The following is a 13193-nucleotide window of genomic DNA, read 5'->3' on the forward strand; positions in this document are numbered from 1 at the left end:
CCACTGTTTTGTTTTCAAATTACTGTTTTCTTTTCCACAATCATATATTTTCCTTCTAATACCCTTGTTTTCTAGCATATAAGAGAAGCATATTGAACTCCTGGCCTTGTTGCTAGGTTTCAAGCTGCATTTATGCAGTCTACTGAGACATTCTTTTCTTTTTTGAATTCTGAATCAAGTCCCAAGGCAACAGTGCCCTGTTTCTTAGCAACACAGATGGGTAGACTGTATATTCCATCTCTTTTGTACAATGGAAGAATAAACAATTCCCTGAGTAAGTGTGTGCTGCGAGTCCATTACTTCACTTAATTTCCTGGAGAAAAGAGGAAAGGAAAGCCCTCTGTGGTACAGCAGATGAAGTTTGTCTGGAAGTCCCTGTCTCTGCAGAGTGGTGAGTCATATCTCTATTTTTTCTGTTCTCTGCATCTCTCTGGGGTCTTTATTCACCACTGTGCATATGAATCTGTAGGTACTTTGCATCAGTGAATTCCAGTTTCTAAGATACAAATAGAGGCATCAAAAGCAATGGTAACAAAGCTGGCAGAGGTGGGATGTGTAGAAGTACACAGACTTTTTGTTCTGGTGAAATTAATGGACAGTCATAGAATGGCATAGCTTTAGAAACTCTGGATGCAAACCCTTGATTTTAGGAAGGAAATTAGGGCTAGAGAAAATAGGCAGTGATTAAGAGGTAAGGAGGAAATGTGCATTCATGCAACTAACATGCTAGTAGTCTGTTACCTGTGTTTAAAATGGAGAAAAGTTATCCTTTTAACACAGTCTCTGCAGTTTTAGGCAGGTTTGAGTGTTAGGCAGTTTTGAGTCTTTTAGGGAATACAGGCAAATTCTGAATTTTGCTGCCTCCAGATTGTGGGACTAACATTACCATGAAGAAAGAGGAGTAGAAGGGAGAGGAATGGGGGAAGAGAAGGACACACAGCTCTGCAGAGCTGAACATTTCTGCTCCTGCTGCCTGTGGAGGGGCAGGTGCATACATCATCTTCTCATGATGGCAACGGCAGCAATGCAAAGCTTCAGACAGTAGAATTTTAGCACAGAGTAGAACAGAAGCACTTGTGCTATTCATCCCACTAACCTTGGCAGGTACCTGCTTTACCTGGACCTTAAGCTGGTCTAGTCAGTTTGCCAATATCTCAGTTTAGTTACAAAACAAGAAAAGGCTGTTTTACATGTAGAAAGAATCAACAGTCAAATTCTTCCCAAAATTTATTATATGATGAGGTAAACACAGCAGCTGGCTATGGTGGGGCAGCTGGTTTGCCTGTAGACTGCCCACGCACACTTGATGGGAAGCCTGGGCCACCTCAGAACACAAAGCGCCCACTCAAAGTCCCTTCTCACCTCCTCCTAAGCTGCAATGGGGCCAGGTTGTGCTTCAGTGTTTGGATAGCCTGAGTATGATCTGTGAAGTAGAGAATGAGTTTTGGACCCTTCCCAAAGGCTGTCCTGCATCAGGGATCTGCTGCAGCTGGACGTGCTCCAGCTGTGTGGTCCTGGGCTGGAAGGAACCTGTCCTGGCAGCACAGCACAGCTGAGCATGGCCTGGGAACCAAAATCACCTGAAAAAAAAGCACAGAAATGTGACCTTCCAGAAGTAATTTGTGGGTACTTGATTTATCTCCAGTAAGCTGCCCACTCAAATCCTTGTTCAGAAACACAGCTTTGTTGGTAAGGACATATTTCCATATGCCCTTGTCCTTCAATGGACCATGACCTTCTTTAAAAAACAAAGAAAACATATTCTTTTCTCAGAATGAATAAGTACAAAGAAAAGAAACTTGTAATGTTAGAGCTTTCCTTCAGGTTTCCTGAGCATTGAGTATTAGAGTAGGAAAAATTTGTTTTTATTGTGTTTGGGCCTTCTGCAATACCTTATGATCCATGTCCTTCTTTCAGATTTTCAGGACACAAAAGGAGCTCTGTGTAAGAAAGATAACAGTCTGTGAGTGGCTCTTAGTCAGATAAAACAGAAAATATGGATAAGGTAGTATCTACATCCAGTTTGTGCACTGAGCTAAATACTTTACTGCCTATTTAAGGACATAACATCTGGGCACATATTCGGATGGGGTACAGCAATGGGGTAGCTCTAATTAACATTGTGTCCTGGGTGTGCCCAGGAATGCAGAGAAAGATGAAAATGCATCAGGATTAATGGAGAGCAGAGCTTCAACATTTCCCTCTCCTGAGGTTCTTTTTGTCACCACTGCTTGTACAAAGTGACACTGGTGTGCTCCCAGTTGTGCCCCAAACCCTGCTGTGCTGCCCTACATGTGCACTGGTTTAGTCACCTGTGAGGGATGTACTGCTTAATGAGACAAGAATTAAAATATGAAAATGGGGTGTATTTGTGTTGATACATAGTGATGAGTACTTCAGGTAAAATGAAATTCAGAGCTCCTGTTCCTACAGGCTGGTATGAATGTGTAAATTCCTAACATGCATGCTTTTGACTTCAGATGGGCTTCCTCTAGGTTCAGGAGCTTCCTTCATCAGGTTACTTTGCAGAAGTGAAAGACAGAACCAAAAAGCAGTGTTTCTTCATCTAAGCACAGGTACAAAATAACATTAAAGTACAACCACATATGGTTGTACTTTATCTTCAGTGAAAGTGCTGGGTTGTGCAGACAAGTATAGTCAGAGTGAAAGTAGCAATCAGTAATAAATGTACTGATTTTGTACTGTATGTGTGTGTGTGTGTGTGTGTGTGTGTGTGTGTGTGTGTTGGGCTTTTCTTTTTCTTTTTGCCAGGGACTGCAATATTTGAGAAGAAAAAATTAATCATCAGGCCATTATGTTCATCCTCCATCAAGAAGAGAGAAAATTTTTTCTTGAAACTCAAGGAAAATTTTCTGCAAGGCTTGACTGCCCTTTCTCATAAGAACAAACTGCAGTGAAGCAATCCAAAGCCAACAAGATTTATGGCTGAAACAATCTCCTGATTTTAGACACCAGCTCTGTAAGCCATCCAACCTTCCTCAGAAGCCACAAAGAAAGGGAAAGGGGGAACTGAGATTTCAGTGAGTATCATTTTGGCAAGTTTCAGTACTTGGAACTGGACCTGATATCATCCCAGTCCATTTCCTCATACTCACTCCATTTGCAAATCTGCTTTCTTTTTCTTAATTGCATTTGATTTTATCATATTGCCTTTCCAGAAAGCTGTTACTCTTTGCTCTGTGATTTCAAGACTTTATTTCCTTTGATGAAATGAAGAATTTCAGTCTTGTGATTTCAGCGAGGATTAATTTGGCAAGGTTTGGTCCATCTCCTTGCACTCCATGTTATCCCAAACTATTTCATTGTATTCATTCCACTTCCAAATTTTCTTTTTTTTTAATTGCATATTATTGTATTGTATCCCAATTCCAGAGTGTTTGTTACACTTTGTTCTCTGATTTCAAGATTCAATTTCCTTTCATTTCATGAAAGGAAATGAAGCCTTGCAATTTCAATGAGTGTGAATTTGACAAGGTTGGTCCATTTCCCTACACTTCATATCATTCCGTTCCATTGCATTGTTTTCACTTTGTTTCGAAATTTTTTAATGGTGCTTCATATCATTCCTTTCCATTGCATTGTTTTTTCACATTTTTTTTGAAAAAAAAAATTTGTTTCAAATTTTTTTTAATGGTGTTTCACTTCTGTGATTTCTTTTGTCTATTCACTTCACTTGGGTTCCTGAATTTGAGATTTCATTGCATATAATTTTGGCAAAATTCAGTCCTTTTCACTCCACCTGATTTCATCCCACCCAATTTGGTTGTAGTGATTTCCACATTTTCTTTTTTTTTTTTTTTTTTCCAATTGCATTTGATTTTATCATATGTCCTTTCCAGACTGTTTGACTTCCTGCACTCATTTTAAGATTTTTCTTCCTTTCAAGAATGGAAATTCTCCACAGACAGAAACCTACTCCCTAACCCTAACTCTAAAATGGCATCCTTTGTGGTGGTGCCCAGGCGTGGTCAGGGCTGGTGTTATTTTTACCTTACCTAAAAGCAACGTGTAAAGTTTATTCTACAGCTAACTTCAATTGTATTGGTTCTAGGCTGGGTGGCTTTTCTGATGTGAAAATGTATTTTCTTTTCCAAATGCAGTATGAAGCTAATTTACCAAATTCTGTGCAGGTTCCGCCAGAGGTCCTTGCAAGTTAAAACCACAGCATTTGACATAGCATGGGTGAGTCTTTCACAATGTGCACGTTTATTGTGTTAGAGAATTTAGGAGCACTACTTCAACAGCAGGGAGCAGGAATAAGACCACAGCACCCTCAAATCTGTCATAAGTGGCCTTAGGTGAAACTTGAAGATCAAAGAGTAATTTTCCCCCTAAGTTTCAGTATTAGAGAAATTTCACTTCCAAGATGTAAATAAGAGTCAGATCACAGAAAATACAATAGTTCACTCATGGACCCTTTGATCCAAGGACACCGGATACAAGCAGCATTACTAGCTGAAAACTGCTTGCTAATGTTGATTTTTCTGATAAGACTGCAATTTCAGCCTTCTAATGGGGGTCGTTCCCGGGCAACTGATTCAAGTCCAATGTCTGCTGTAGTTACTGCAGATACAATAGTCCATATCTGCATTCCTGCTGTGGTGGATGGTCCAGAATGGGTGCCTGCCCTCTAGTGTTTCTATAGCTTCACCTCCTGTAAGGACAGCTTTGAAAATAATTAATTACACATAAATTAAAGTACACACACATACATACCATGTAGCATAAAACACAACTTTCTTTGTAGGCAAAGGCAAAGGCAAGGCTTTGTTCACAGCAATGCCATGGACAGAATATTTTTTGCTTATAATGTTTGTTATACATGTCTGAGTTCTCCTTTTTCTGTATCCTAGCTGATTAACAATAAGCATAGCTTTTCAAATCCTAGAATCCAGAAAGTTTTTCCTATAGCTTATAAATACTCTTTGCTTAATATTGTCAGATCCTGAACTTGAACCACTGAAAGGAGAGCAAAAGGACTCTGACCGGAGATTTCTTACCTACAAGCCTCATGAAAGCAAGTGGGATCCACAGCTGCTTCTGCCAAGTAGTCCCTGGCCACCTAAATCTGCTTCATTACTGGTTAGTCAAATTGAAAGAAACCTCTTTTCTTTTCTCTTCTCTGCATCAAAATATTTTAAAATAACTATAACAAAATAATAGTTATATTAATTTCAGAATATTTTGAATCGCCCAGTCTTGAGAGGATATCTGGCATATCCTAAGGGAAATGTCACTGTACTGGAGATCTAGGGACATGGACCATTTGTTTTCTCTAGCTCTTGTTGAGAGCTTCGATGGAGTTAGAAAGATAGTCTGTTGTAGAACATTTTCTTATTTCAGCCTTTGGCAGAAAATTACACAGTATTGCACGTGGTAATTTATTTTTAGGAATCAAGATGTCCCTATTAGACTGTTCAAAGACACTGACTATTTCAGAATAAGCAGATGCTGGATGGATGTTTTTATGGTTTGCATATACACACCAAACTCTTAAATGTAGAGATCTACAAACCAGAATACCTTTGCTTATAAAACAGCTCCAGTTTGCATCACTGCAGACTAACAAATACAGCATTGAGGAGATAATAATAACAGTTATATATTTATATAACTGTAAATACCAACATGGAGCAGAAACACACTAATGCACTTTGTCTGGTATGTTAGTGAGTATTTGACCTCTTTCCCTTAGGCCCCATTTTCTGAAATAGCATGGAAATCAATATTGTTATATTTTTCTACTTAACAAATTCCCCTCACTATTGCTAAAAATTACTTACCAACAGGTCCAAATCACTAATTCTTTTTATAATCAGCCCCTCAATTATCTGGAGATAAAGGCACAGCCCATCAAGCTCCAGGTACCTACAGGTGCTGAGTGCCATCATGAGCTTGCTTTGGAAAGTGCCTGTCCTCTGCGCCCAGGAGCTGCGGATCAGCAGGCTGTGCCAAAACAAATCCTCATACATTCCCTCTTCCTCCAATAGACACATCTGCTTTTCTCTTGACTCTGATTACTGGGAATGGACGGCTGAAAGCCCCACACAGTCAGGTAGTTTCAATTCCTTTTCTAAGCAGTGTGTGTGGATGTTGTGTGCAACAGGGGGAAGCACTTTTTAGTCATAGCCTGCATTGCTGAGGGCTTTGGAGGTATATCCAGAGCCTTACTTGGACACAAATGTCTAGACTTAAACTGTGTGTAAGCTGCATGGTAAATGCACCCCAGGAAGTGATTTAGCACAGAAAATTGCATATTGGATCATTTTGCCTTTTCTAAAGACACTGTGGATAGCTGGGGACACTAGTAAGAATCCTTTATGTGAGGATCTCCTGGCCCTGTGTGCACTGTTGTGGAGGTTGGCATTTCTCCAGGATTTCCCAGATCCAGCACTTGAAAATAAAAATGATGCAAGATATTGACAACAAAAAAGTGCATATTTTTTGTTCAAGAGAGCTTCCTGTCAATTGCAATGAATCTCCAGACATTGTTTGATATTTGCAGTTCCCCAATTTTCAGTTTGGAAAAAAGTCCCCAGTCTGCTTGTAAATGATTCATTTCCTGAGTGCCACACAAACCCAGCTAGTTAGAGGTGATTTCTCTGTGCATGGCAAATGAAAGGCTCTGGACAAATTGAAATTCAGAAGTTGTTAGGATCTGGAGCTCTTGTTAGAGCTAGACCTAATCATAAGATATTAGTATTGTATCTATACTAATCATGGATTATAATAAAGTTTTAGCTGGACCTCCCCATAGTGATAGGAGTGGCAGTATAATCTAATGACACATATGGAAGGCCTTCAAAGGAATAATATTGACTTGGTCTTTTGACAGTTGGAGAAAAGGAGGTAAATGCAGAGAATTTACCTAAATTAATGGCCCCAAAAGCCTGAGGGAAGAGTCAATTTCAGACAAATTCCTGCAAGTACTTTTGGTCTATTTTAACACATGTGAAGGCATTTATAATGCTCCTGTGGAAAAGAGGAATGAACTTGTCTTTAACCTCTGTGCATGACACCTCATCTTTAAAAATGTGAGTGTCTTCATTGTGACCAACAAGATGGAGGCAGCCCCATGTGCTAGTCTGCCCTGGGAAGTGAGACACACGGACATGTTACAGACACTCATTTCCTGCCTTAGGCAACTTTACTCTTTCACTTAGCAGAGTCAGGAAAAAACCACAGAGTTGCTCTGCAGTGAGGTGAGTGCAATTGCTGGAGACCCTGGAGTACAAAGGTTATTAAGGAAACAAAGGTGCCTACTATAAATCTATGCATGGATAATCCTATTTACTCCCAAATATACAATAAAAAATATCCTAAGAATATAAACTGAGAGGGTTTTTTTTAATGTTGGCTTGTTTTGTTTACCTACTTTATGATATGTTATATATATATATGCCTTATATGTATATGTCTCATAAATATAAGACAACCCAACTATTCCTGTTAAGAGCATTGTGAAAAAGTATAAAGTTTTCTTTTCTTCCAACAGCACATCCTTGCAAGAAAGCATCTTTAAGAGCATTACTGCTACTGGCAGGAGAGATACCTTGCTTCCAAATTCCTGCCAGAGTGAAAGGCAGCTGTTATCCAGCTGTGCAGACAGAAGCCCCATTACCCACCCAGGCTTACCAATACAGTGCATTGGCTGGATCTGAAAATACTGATAATGCTGCTTTGCAACACGGAGATTGAGAGGCTCTCCAGAGAGCAGTTCTGCTTGCACTGCAGTGTTGGCTTGGTGCATGGCAGCAGCATCCAGCAGAGCCCAGCAGGAGAGCAGTGTCACTGGCATTCTGCTGTGTCCCTGCATCACTGCCCATTGTGCTCTTTTATAGGTACATGTGCAAGAGGTGCAGCACCCGAGCAGAGTGCTCTGACAGCTCTTCATGCTGGCCTCAGATTAGCATCAACCTGTGCCCCTGTTACACACTCAAACTCAGAGTCCAAGGGGGCCTGAGACTGCCCTGCAGAGATGTTTGCTATTCAGGCTGATCTCAATCTCCTCTGACACACTTTGCAAAGCTCTGAGACTTCAGAGGAAGCAGAGTGTGGTTTTTGTATCAAGGGCTGGCTAAAGTGATGTTCTCATGCCTCAGCAGTTAGAGATACAGGCAAAATCTCTTCATTCTTTTTACTTTTGCAAGCTCATTGTGGGGTTGAAAATGCACTGTAAGTCTGCTGACAGCTATGTCAGCCTTTGGGCACACAGTCAACTTCAGTGTGAGCACCTCTTAGCCCAGCACACGAGTAATGCACAGTAGCCATTACCAAAAATGTCACTGATCTATTTTTCCATTACCGTCAGTGTACTTTGAAACAGGCTTAATGGAGGTGAATTACTTTGTTTTAGGCGGCACTATGAGATTGTTCCTTTAGAAACTGCTTTATGAAAACCTCTACAGCTCATATAGATGCAGAGAGAATGTGGATACTTTCTGAAATACTGAAAGGAAGAAGTAGATTTACAAGTTAACTGTAAATATTGTGATTTCATAAATGACCAAATGTTACACAAAAGTAGGTTCAGATCCACACATACTGACTCTATAAAGGCAAAACAGCAGATTCTGTAAGTCATTAATGCTAGTATTTTGCATATGTATAGAACTTATCCTATATATCTTTATCATAAAACAAACTTTATAATAAAACAGATTTCAAGGTGTCTGCTCAGGACATCCTCTGCCATCCCCCATATACTTCAAACTCAATGTTATCTCTAAAATTGTTGTACTTTGGGTTAGATTTAGCTGTGTCTGCTGTGATTTCTGGAACTCATGAATGATTACCATGCAGGTTAAAATCAGTGTTTGAATTACACACAGGACTTTAAGGAAAGACTGGATGTGGCACTTAGGGCCATGGTCTAGTTTCCAGGGTGATGTTAGGTCATAGGTTGGACTTGATGATCTCAAAGTTCTTTTCCGGCCTAGTTGATTCTGTGTTCCTGTGACTCCTAATTCTAATCTAAGATTTTTCAATACTTGTGTAACTTTGATTACATTCTTTGCCATGAATTTATGCCCAAGTTCAACTGAAATACACTTTTCTACATTCTTCCTCCACGACAAATCCATGCATTTGAAAATGTTAGCATGTACACCCAGAGTATTCAGGTGGTCATCAAATTTTAAGTACTGTTGAAAGTGATACTGAGCCTTTGAAATACCAAGTTTTATGCATTTCCTGTGGAATAAAATCATAAAAATACACTAAATAATCGACTTAACAATGTACTAAAAATCTAACTTTTAAAGAATTATTTATTAAAATCTTTCTGAGACCTGATTTACAAAAGGTAGTAAAGATAGCAGGTTGGTTTGCAATAAAATAAATCTTGTATTGACTGCAGTTAAAATTAATATACTGGAAAAAACAGAAAAATAATTTTCTGCTAGATACTTCTCTGCTCCATTGAGTATTGCTTTGAGCAATTATACCTTATCATGTTGTGCTGATAGCAGTGTGGTAATTTTATTACCTTAATAACACAACTGCATTTAGCTAACACTGCACTATTTAGTTCATGTAAGGAAGAAAGATATTAATTTGTTTTAAATAAGAGTCTGTCTTTAATAAGCCACCAACTGCATCCCAAAAGACACATAGAGACCTGTGCAATGCTAAATAAAGGGGTGAAGCCAAATGAAAAATATTATGGGGTTCCTCTTTTCACTTAGATGAGAATAATGCCCTCTTTTCCTTTGTCACCAACCACTGCAACAGCTCAGGAAGTGCTGGGACTGTTCTGGCTGAATTTTGTGCACACCATGGTGAAGGACAACAAGCAGGGGTGAGACTGGAAAAGAAGAGGGAGCTGTGGAGTCGTGGGGAGAGGGCTTTGGAAGAGGCAGTGGCATGTGCATAGCTGGAAAAGCAGCTGTGGCTGCAGGCTGCCTGTACATGGTTCTTTCATAAAGACTCTGTTTAGTTTCAGTACCCTGGGATTTCCTCAAGTTACAAACCAGGAGACAGTGTGTGAAACACAGAAACTCTATTCTATAACTGCTTAAAACATCAAGCTTTATAACATTGGAGTGCTACTTTTCCTCCACAGAGGCCTTTTCTTAGCTGGAAAAAGTAAATCAAGGAAGTGTCTGTCATGCAGGTTGTACTAAAATTATGCTTTGGAAAATAAACTTATCTGTAACAACGTGTTCTTCAACTGACTCTGCCTGGCATTTTTTATTTCATAAAGAGAAACAGGTCATTTTCACTTGTTTCTTACTTGCTTATTTGAAGAAAATGGTAGTCAAGCAGTGATGGTTATTTCTTGAATGTTCATATCAAGAGATAAAAAAACATAAAAAACCAGCAATTGCCTGACAGCCGGCGGAATGTCAAAACACTGGAGCCATAACAAGCTGCGTTTCTGCGTGTTTTTCCTGTGAGTATAATTGTTCTTGTTGATGGTTATGTACTTTTGAAAGTAAATAACAAAATGTTACCAGTGAAAATAACTAAAAACAGAGAAAATCAAAGGATAACAAAGGGATTTTTCTGTTCCCAGCAGAGGAAATTTTCTGACCTTGTGGAGAAGGCAAGGAAGGAAAGGGGATATAATGGCCTGTACTGGAACAAATGTTGAAATATGCACCCGTCCTTCTGATTATGTCCCTCTGATTATGCCTTTAAAACTGGCTGGCATGGCCTATGCAGAATGTGAACCCTAGCATGCAGGAGCTGTGTGTGTCATGTTGGCTACCTTGGCCTGACCGAATAAAATCCTTCTCTCGAATCCAGGAAGGGCAAAGCCTTAAGTGCCTTCCATATCTGCAATTTCAAGCACACTGTCCATGTATCTAGTTTTCTGTTAGAATGCCATTCAAAAAAAAAAAGAGTCCAAAATTTATAAACTTATTTATTAACTTAACTGTGATGGGGTTTGGGGGGGTTTTGTTTGTTTTGATTTCTTTTTTCCTAGTATCACACAATATATCACAGTTTCACAACATTGTAGGTTTTGTGAGACCTACAATGTATCACCCATTCTTTTGTGGTACTGTTTAGGATTTTATTTTTAGAAGTAGAAATTTGAGAAATTTACTCTCAGAAGTCATATAGGAAGGGGTATATGGTTGGGATACAGATAACATTTTTGTTGGGCCTCTAGCAGGTCTAGTCAAGGAGGCTTGGGAACATGGAACAGGAAAATGTCAGAGACCTCAGAGCATTGCACAGAGGGGGTGGGATGGGATTTAAGTTAGCAGGTTAAACTGAAGACCCAGGGAAAAGACCTAAAGTACTGATCTAGAAGAAAAGCTAAAGGCTGCTTGGTATCTGTTCAACAATTTTATTCTGGAAGTAGAGAATGCTGTAGATCTGTTTGGGAGCACGTGTATATACAATATTTGTTATAACCTGCCCCAGAAGAGGAGGGTAAGCCAGGTACTTGATAATAGATCCCTTGGTGTGTATTAGAGTGAAATAACACTGAATGATCAATGTTCATAAATATATATATATATCTGTAGAGTTTATTTTAGAACAGTTTGGTTACAATGGAAAGGACTACATAGACATTTTTGTTATTATCTATAATAATAAAAAAGCATAAAGATAATACTTAAGAAAATGTCTAAGGGAAAAGAAAGAAAGGATAAGAGTAGAAAGATACACAGTTAACATCTGTGGGTCCAGCAGGAAGACTTGGTTGCAATTTTGATGAGTGATAGTGGCACTCCTGATCCATTGGGAATGGGGAAAGCCCACAAAACACAAAGTTGAATGGGTTAACATACTCTCCTCTTGGGGTGAGGAGTTTTACACTGTATGATGTAACATTTTGGGGCTCTTTGATGATTTATGGCCCCTTCTGAGACATTACAGCTGCCTCTCATCAGCACAGTTCAGTGAATTATGGCCTGTGGGTGAATGTCCCTGTACTTCCCCAGAGAGGAGTTTTCACATCTGAGCCAATTTTCCAAGAGAGAGCCCTGGAGTGATAAAAAGCACTATCTCACCTTCCAGGATCTGCTTGTTATTGGCCTCTTCCTTTAGCTGGCTCAAACCCCAGCTTGTAGCCCCCGTGGTGGAGGTGCAGCCCCTCTGTATGTGGGTGTTACTTTGCCCCAGGTCAGCAGAGCACTCTGTGGCTTTTGCAAATGACCAATTGTTTTGAGTCATTGCCATTAACATTCCGGTCTCTCACGCATTATTAACATGAAGGAAATAAGGAGATGACAAATATCAGAAACATTAGGTTTTAAGCCTGTTCTTAGTGAGAAAACTAATTTATTCTGGGAGTTATGCCCAATGCTAGCTGGGATTGAGAGTGTGTGAATAAACTGCACATCTCACTGCTTCAAACCACTTATGCATTTTACCCTGTTTTATTTTATTTGGTATCTACCCTTTGTTAGTGGATAATCAAATAGGAAGAGGAATCAGGAGAACTGGGTCTGCAAAGATAATGCAGTGTATCCCTGAGGAGATGACTTCTTTAGGATAATAGGCACTTTAAAACAAGGCACTGAGAAAGTGTATTGATTCCTATAAGATTAACTTTTGCATTGGCACTAAGGCTGAGGGACATGTATGATTTACTGATCAGACTTCACATGATGGGAAATGTGTGCTCTTCAGACTTTCTCTCTTGTTCTTGTTCCTGATGAGTGGCAAAAATGCCTAACAATATATTCCTCCATGCCTTTCCTTGTCACTTAGACTCATGAAAACAACTTTAAAATAAATGTTGGTGTTGGTAGGTCACAATGGCATTTAATGTCAAGGCACCTCCATGCTTTCTTGCTATAGAGCTAATCAGAAAGCAAAGAGGTTGGGTTTGTTTCCAGTAAGTATGTCTCAGACTCTTGAAACAGGAATTTGATTTAAAATAGATCTTTCTGTAGACCTCTTGAGCAATATCAAGATCTCATCTTGAACATGGGCTACCATGAGATAATTATTTTAGAAGCTGCCTTCAGCAGGATTGCAAATGTCAGCAGCTTTTGGGGAAATTAGGATACTTTCAATACCTCAGAGTAAAGGAAGAAGTTAATTTTATAAACCTGGTGCTCCTGGTGTAGAAACGGATGTTTGGATGCGTTTGTTCTTCAGAGAACTCTGCTTTCAGATCTGTTAGATTCACCAATAAATGTAAGTGATCTGAGAAACAGCTCATTTAACTGGGGAAGGCTGATCAGGGAAGCTTTGCTGCCCTGTTG

General features: G+C 39.5%; 1 long non-coding RNA gene across 2 annotated transcripts; it reads left to right on the plus strand.

Annotated features, from left to right (window-relative positions):
* The first annotated feature begins 238 nt into the window (after positions 1-238).
* On the plus strand, positions 239-4203 carry LOC135443775 (uncharacterized). Of its 2 annotated transcripts, XR_010439112.1 has the most exons (4): positions 239-391; positions 2773-3041; positions 3180-3278; positions 4152-4203. It is a non-coding gene; the product is annotated as an uncharacterized LOC135443775 (long non-coding RNA). The 2 variants fall into 2 exon arrangements; XR_010439111.1 differs by lacking the exon at positions 3180-3278 and having other exon boundaries at positions 240-391.
* Positions 4204-13193: the final 8990 nt, after the last annotated feature.

Source organism: Zonotrichia leucophrys, chromosome 2 (assembly GCF_028769735.1).
Source record: "Zonotrichia leucophrys gambelii isolate GWCS_2022_RI chromosome 2, RI_Zleu_2.0, whole genome shotgun sequence".
In the NCBI taxonomy this organism is placed as follows: Eukaryota; Metazoa; Chordata; class Aves; order Passeriformes; family Passerellidae; genus Zonotrichia; species Zonotrichia leucophrys.